Genomic DNA, 8,264 nt, shown 5'->3' on the forward strand with positions numbered 1-8,264 from the left:
ACACGTTTGAAATGAGGGAGAGTCCTTTGAATGGTGCTAAGAATAGGAGATGCGGTATTAAATACTACAAGTATAAATAATTTGTACCACTTCCGAGCGTAACAAATAAAAGGAAGCTGTATTTTTAGTAGGCGTAAGCTATGCGGTGGCTATGCTCTGTTTATTCACCTATAAATACCGTACCGACTGTAACTGTTACTCAAGGACTGTACGGCCCATGTTACCACTGTAATGTATTGTTTGTGCCTGATCCCTAAGTTAGAGATCCCATGTATGGTGTTTGTACCGAGTGACTTTACAAGGGGTCAGTATATATTGAAATAAGAACTTATGTGACTAAGACAGTAGACCTGGATAACATCTAATGTAGGTGATACGCTGTTTGATGTAAAGCTACCTCGTCATTATTACCTATTATGACACCTGTGATTTCTATACACACTTGGGATGATGAGGCGAGTTTTATTTCCTTTAAGATAAATCTAACTTGCGGTTAATATATACCTTTGATCATTTTAATATTCAAAATAAATAGCTTTATCGTGTGAATATGAGGGATTGCTAGGCGACACCTTGGTCCTGGGGGTTTCCGAATACATTTGATACAACTGGTGGTCGTCCACCTTGCAAATCAATCTGGTAAGAAGTTTGACCCTAAGCTTCCCCCAGGCAATAAATACTTTTGTAAACTCAATTATTAGATCCGGCCTTGAAATACACAGCATGTATCTTATATCTATGTATATTGTTAGTGGTATGTATTTGTGAACAGTGACCTGTTTTAACATTGTCATATTTTTTAGGTACATAAAGTTTAATCAGATTTAAAATGTATCGTTGATCATAGATTAAACCACATTATTCAGAAATAATGACTGTGATAACGACTTAACAAAATATATTTATAGCTAGATATAAATCTGATAAAACTTCCAGACACCGGAAATACCCGCCATTCGCGGTGATAATCGGAAGTCACTGTCTTGCCGTATTTGGCTGAAGATGTATTCTTTGAAAATGAACGGAATGACTTCTACTGAATAGGTAAATTAAATTGTTAATGTACCACATCAGTGCATATCAAAGACGAAATATGTCTACCATTCGATTGATGGTAAAGTGTTAATTATAAAACGATATTATGTTTAGTGCATGTGGTGCAGTTTCGCATGTTACATAGTGATAAGCGGCTTCAGCACTGCGAGGCATTAAACCCAGGTGTGACTTTACTGTATTATGATATACCACAGGAATGTTATAAAAAAAAGTTATTAAAGTAATACTCCGAGAGATTTGAAGAATCTTAGTAATGGAATGCAAATAGTGGGTCGTATTTAAATGATAAGTTTTGTTTGTTCAAGCCTCGCTCTACGGATAAGATGTCGATTCTGTAAACAGCGGTTCAGAAATTTCAAGCGAGAATGTATGAATCGAATCTATGACATTTATGTAGGCGAATCTTTGTGAACGAAATTAAATCTCCGACCAATACCCCTAATAAAATATTGTCTTTTTGTTATCCCTTTGTTATTCTGTGGCAATAAAATATGTTTAAATCAATGAAATATTTCAACAAATCTGAATTTTTGCATATCTTGTATTGCAAAAGAGGCAGACATGGCTTTTCGAACAAAGTGAAATACCGTATTTCTCATTTTTGGGGGTTTTTTTTTTTTTTTTTTACAAAACGCTAGAAATACTTTCACGTAGTTATGATTTCAAAGTTTTTTTTTCTGTTAACAAACTGATAATTATCAACAACAAAAAACGACAAGAACAAAGGTATGCACGAATGAGATTTGGGAGTAATTGATATCTACATACACAGGGTAATTTTGTGTCTTCCCGCCTGAAAAATCTTGCATTTTTTAATACACAGTAGCTGTAATATTTATTGTATAGAAATAAATGATAAAAATACCGAGAGCGCTGAGAATCAAGCTGTGGTATAACACGTTTTGTTTGGCTAAAAAACGATCACTCTATTTTAGAAAAGGCTCATTGACTTTAAGTTCTCGAGGTTTGCTGTTATCTGCGTAATTCAGCCACAATGTATTTAGCATTTTTTTCTGAAATTATCAGGTATATATGAAAATTACGTAACATTCAGAATTATGAGGCTACAGCAACACCCCTACAAGGCCTACAAGGACGAAATAGCCGTATGATGTAGATAAATTAATTCTTTGATGTACTGTATCTAACTCTGAAGTCCTATTAAAATGTACTATTCACTTGTGTTTTTGTGTACAATTTCTACTATATAGGCGTTTATCATCACTGACGAGTCTTTGTAGGATGAAACAGCTGCCGTTTAAATCGTTATTCGACTTTACTGCATCTAATTTTAACTTGTAGGGAAGGGCGTTATTCACTTGTGTGACTTTTGTACAATATTATATATCGCCTTTGGTAAACATTGCTGGTGGACTTTAAGAACCAGAAATTAGCCGTAACCTGTAACGTTTCCCATGTACATCACTATGTTCTACTATTATCAAATTATTTAGATTTTGACCCGTCTTTCTTTTTGTTTTCCTCGCCTGCTAGATTTTTATCATGACTGCTGAGTCCTAGATGTGTGCCATATATTATTTGGCTCCGCTGTATCTGATTCTAAATCTATATTGTAGAGTTCACTTGAGTGTTATTTTGTACAATCTTCCGACATTCAGACACACTGAAGTAGGAACCTGTGTCTATTGTCTCCACACAAATAACAATGACAGTAATAAAAAGCCTTGCTAGTTTAACCCTTTAGATGTCTATAAATAGACATACATAGTAGGACCTCCCCGACACAGTACGTTACCCCATGTAAAGGCCGATACCCCATGGTATGACCGGCCATGGTGGGCGAACCCCCTGGCAAGCTAGGTCAACGGGGTGCGCTAATACGATTACAGCATTGTAGAAAGTCTGTGAATGAGTTTAAATACCTGAGGTGTATATCAATAGCGAGATAAATATTAGGATAAACAAACTACTCACGTAGGAGAATGGGTGAAAGTTATAAAGGCTAGTTAAGACCGGTAAAGTATTGTACATACTTCCGCTTAACCTACCTGTTGTGTTTTAAATAGCACAAAGGCTATGGTTATCACGTGATCTGCAGGGGTCTTTAGAGAGAAAAAACATCACCAGATTACCTCATTTATTAGCATATTCAATCCGAACTCAATCTTTATCCCATTATATTTCGTTACTCGACCGATTCCATCGCTCACACACCCACGTTGAAGTGTTGGTGTATGCAAGTCATAGACAACACTCTTGGTAAATGTAACATGTCTCCTGATTTGACGGACCTCATAAAATAAAGAATCTTTTGCTTTGGTTGCACGCTACACAAATTAAAAACCATGAAATAGCTTTCTTTATTTCTAAGTACCTCCCCATTGATAAGGAAAGTCGATACATGTCAATGTCTTTTGTTTTTACATCCGTTTGGTAAATAGTAAAATAGTGACGGAGACTAGTGGATAAAACCTCACTGATGACATCAATATTGTTACACAGAAAATACTTGAGATCGAATCATTGCAATATTTTGTGATGTGTCATCCCTATGAAGTGATCACTCATTCTGGAAAAAAGGTCGCCGTATCGAATTTTTTTTTCGACAGAAGTAAGATGTTAAAAATGTTTTTTTTCTGATTCATTTCTATCCCCAAAAAGATATTGTTCAAATAGAAACCATATGTCCAGCACTTTTAAAAGTCTATCAAAACAGATATAGCATAAAAAGTATAGAGGAGAATGTTACATGCACTTTCACCCTAGTAAAATATTCGTTGTAGTGTCGCATTCTCGGCGACCAAAACTGTGTAAAGGTAGTCTGTTATTTTAAGTCGTGGTTCCATATAGGTAACTGATTTGTAATAACTTTGGTACTAAAATGGAATAATCGAACATTATTCGGCGGTTTACCAGAATTTTTTTTCTGAGGACGATGTCTTCGTTTGTCTGTCTTTCCTAGAATCATTATTTCAGGTCCATGCTTTTTTGTTAATGATATGTATAAGCACGTGCAAACACACGTGAGGCCGCTTGAATCGTCTCAACTCCGAGTTTCTGGTCAGTGATGATAGACTCGGTGAAAATTAAGTAATGTTAATAGTTTGTCTATATTTAGAAACGGCTGTTACGGTATGGTCCCCTTTCTAAGTATCTTAGGAGAACATTCAGACCAACAGGATCTACAACATCCAGCTAAGTTAAAGAAACTAGACCTACCATCCCTAGAGTAGAGAAGGCTAAGGTCTGATAAGCTAAAAGTTTACAAGATCAGGAATAATGTAGGTTACACCGATATGTTGCACTTATTGATAAATATACGGTTAATAGCATCATCTGTTTAACCGGATGTGACCACGTGTATATCAAGAGCTGCATCAACAGAATCAATGAGGGGCTTACCTTAACCTCTATGAATTACATGTAAGGTTTTAAATGCTTAACAATTTATTTTTGTTAATGATGTCCTAGACGTAATAATAAATGATATCATATATATTAAGAAAATAGTATAAAATATTTTATATATGTAATATGGAAAGATGTTATGATAAATATAATAATGAATATATAACACATGTATGTCCTGTGTTACCAATAAAATGTATATGACTCGTCAGTCCCGTGTTTACTGTATAATAACATTATCTTTTTTAAAAGCTACAACGTATCGGTACTAAGTTATTCATAATATATATACATAACTTTTTGTCCCGTTTTTACTGTATAAAATATCATCTTTATGATACAAAGTCATTGATGGTTTCTTGTTCTTTAGAGAAAAGTTAAACTTTCGGTTTTTGTTATCTATAATTTCGTTTGTGCCGCGATGCCTTCTGTGATTCAGTGGTAGCCGTAACTGGAGTTATCTCCCTTGGTACGATAAAGTTTTGGGCACAGGAACGTGCTTATTTATAAATGTTGCACATTTTCTGTTTGAATGATATCCATTATGAGGGGAAGGTAATCGTGATGGCGTATCGAAAGTATTGTTTGGCCAGATCCTAACATTTGACATCCGTCACTGTCCAGTTGTACTAACCTATGGTTCATGGACCCCTTAGTTTCATTTGACACGTAACATATCAGAGTAACCAACATATACTGAAATGATAAAGAAACGCAACTTTTTATTGTAAAAAATGTGTTGAATATACTTAGCTGTATAAAAAGTAAGAAGAATATAAGGACCTTACCTAATTCCCTTAGTTGCGCCTTAATTACCAATATACCGTGACTGTACAAATACGTCCGTTCCTTTCCATTCAAACTAATGTCGATTTCTGACTATTAAATAGACATGTGGTTGCCAATATATTTTCAATCAATTATTGTTTTTTACAAACATGCCACGGCTGTCCCAACTTGATAGAAAACCGGCCCTCGCAATGCTCATGAGAGGCAGCATACAACAGCAGATCGTTACTCAACGGTTGGTTCACAAATCGAGCATGGGTATGTTAGTTTTACGTCGACAGACCGAGATCCGGACGTCCACGTGTCGCGACGTCAAGATTGGTTCATTAGTCTTGCCTACGTGCTTGGCAGGTTATTAAGGACAGCCGAAACTGCACGAAATAGCACTAGTAATTGAAACGGACGAATCCAATTAAAAAAACTGTGAGAAATAAAACGCGAGAGGCAAATTTACGCCCACTTAGCCAGTACGTTAGTGTCGCTAATACCGCGACGTCGAGAACGTCATACGCTATGGTTGACGGTACATTTGCCCAGACTTTTCCCTATGAGACGTTGGAGGTCCATCCTCGTGCTAGGCCACACGTTGCAAGAGTTTGTAGCAATTTTCTCGCAACCCAAAACACCATCTTTATTGATTGGCTTCCATATAGCCCGATTTGTCCCTATCGAAAACTTCAGTGGAGGGTTTGCACGGTATCAGGGATAACTCAGACTGTTGTTGTTATTTCAACTTTTTGTACATGAAGGTATCTTAATTCATGGCTGATTAATGAAGGCCTCATTTGTTAAAATTTGAGAAAAAATGAAAGAGTCAAATAGTTGAAGTTTACTAATACATTTCACATTTAAGCATATTGTTCATTAATATTATTTTTCAAACCGTAAAGTATAAGTTTCCTTCTCATTTTAATATACAGTAAATAGTTTCAGTCATGTCATATCAAAATTTATGAAATCATCAATAATTTCCTGGTCTATAAACCGACACTTATTATCTCTGTACTGTATTGTGTTAGTCTATAACCTACACACTGATTATCTCTGTACTGTATTATGTTGGTCTATAACCTGACACTGATTATCTCTGTACTGTATTGTGTTGGTCTATAACCTGACACACTGATTATCTCTGTACTGTATTGTGTTGGTCTATAACCTGATACACTGATTATCTCTGTACTGTATCGTGTTGGTCTATAACCTGACACACTGATTATGTCTGTATTGTATTGTGTTGGTCTATAACCTGACACACTGATTATCTCTGTACTGTATTGTGTTGGTCTATAACCTGACACACTGATTATGTCTGTATTGTATTGTGTTGGTCTATAACCTGACACTGATTATCTCTGTACTGTATTGTGTTGGTCTATAACCTGACACACTGATTATGTCTGTACTGTATTGTGTTGGTCTATAACCTGACACACTGATTATCTCTGTACTGTATTGTGTTGGTCTATAACCTGACACTGATTATGTCTGTACTGTATTGTGTTGGTCTATAACCTGACACACTGATTATCTCTGTACTGTATTGTGTTGGTCTATAACCTGACACTGATTATGTCTGTACTGTATTGTGTTGGTCTATAACCTGACACTGATTATCTCTGTACTGTATCGTGTTGGTCTATAACCTGACAAACTGATTATCTCTGTACTGTATTGTGTTGGTCTATAACCTGACACTGATTATCTCTGTACTGTATTGTGTTGGTCTATAACCTGACACTGATTATCTCTGTACTGTATTGTGTTGGTCTATAACCTGACATTATGTCTGTACTGTATTGTGTTGATTACTGTACTGTATTGTGTTGATTATCTCTGTACTGTATTGTGTTGGTCTATAACCTGACACACTGATTATCTCTGTACTGTATTGTGTTGGTCTATAACCTGACACACTGATTATCTCTGTACTGTATTGTGTTGGTCTATAACCTGACACTGATTATCTCTGTACTGTATTGTGTTGGTCTATAACCTGACACTGATTATCTCTGTACTGTAATGTGTTGGTCTATAACCTGACACACTGATTATGTCTGTACTGTATTGTGTTGGTCTATAACCTGACACACTGATTATCTCTGTACTGTATTGTGTTGGTCTATAACCTGACACACTGATTATGTCTGTACTGTATTGTGTTGGTCTATAACCTGACACACTGATTATCTCTGTACTGTATTGTGTTGGTCTATAACCTGACACTGATTATCTCTGTACTGTATTGTGTTGGTCTATAACCTACACACTGATTATCTCTGTACTGTATTGTGTTGGTCTATAACCTACACACTGATTATGTCTGTACTGTATTGTGTTGGTCTATAACCTGACACTGATTATCTCTGTACTGTATTGTGTTGGTCTATAACCTACACACTGATTATCTCTGTACTGTATTGTGTTGGTCTATAACCTGACACAGTGATTATCTCTGTTTTATTGATATTAGGGTAAATAGTACCATATATTTAAATGGTTGAGATGACCATTGAAAATACAAATTCAGTTAGAATCGTGATGAACGTCTACAGCTTTATTCAACCATTGAAAAATAAGATATATTTTGTTGTATTTTCTGTCATACCTCAGATTGGAGCTTGTTCTCTTCTAACCACAGAAAGGTCAAATTCGTCATTCTTTTGTAGTATCCACTCTCACACAATATTTTTATAATTAACTTTGCCAGTTCTATTTCCAATTGTGAGTAAAGTTAACGAGTTTGTCACTTAGTCCATCTGATTGTTTATTTCTTTTAAAAACAAAAATACAACCAAACAGTTGCTATAAAGCACGTGCATGTTTTTGCCCCTTTTTTCAATATATAACGTTTTCTGAACAGTAAAATCGTCAGATGTTCCTTTAGCCTTAATAATGACACCTTTCACACGCGTTACACCCCACCATTTCACGGAGTTTCATTGAGGTATGTTGTCGTATTCTTTTTTTATCTCTGATAACCAATCACCAGACGACGAAGAACCACGTGACCATCATTCAAATGTCTGTGATGTTGACACAACTGATGT

Source organism: Ylistrum balloti, unplaced genomic scaffold, assembly GCF_031769215.1.
Source record: "Ylistrum balloti isolate Yb309-2 unplaced genomic scaffold, AGI_CSIRO_Ybal_v1 Utg370204, whole genome shotgun sequence".
NCBI classification, from domain to species: Eukaryota; Metazoa; Mollusca; class Bivalvia; order Pectinida; family Pectinidae; genus Ylistrum; species Ylistrum balloti.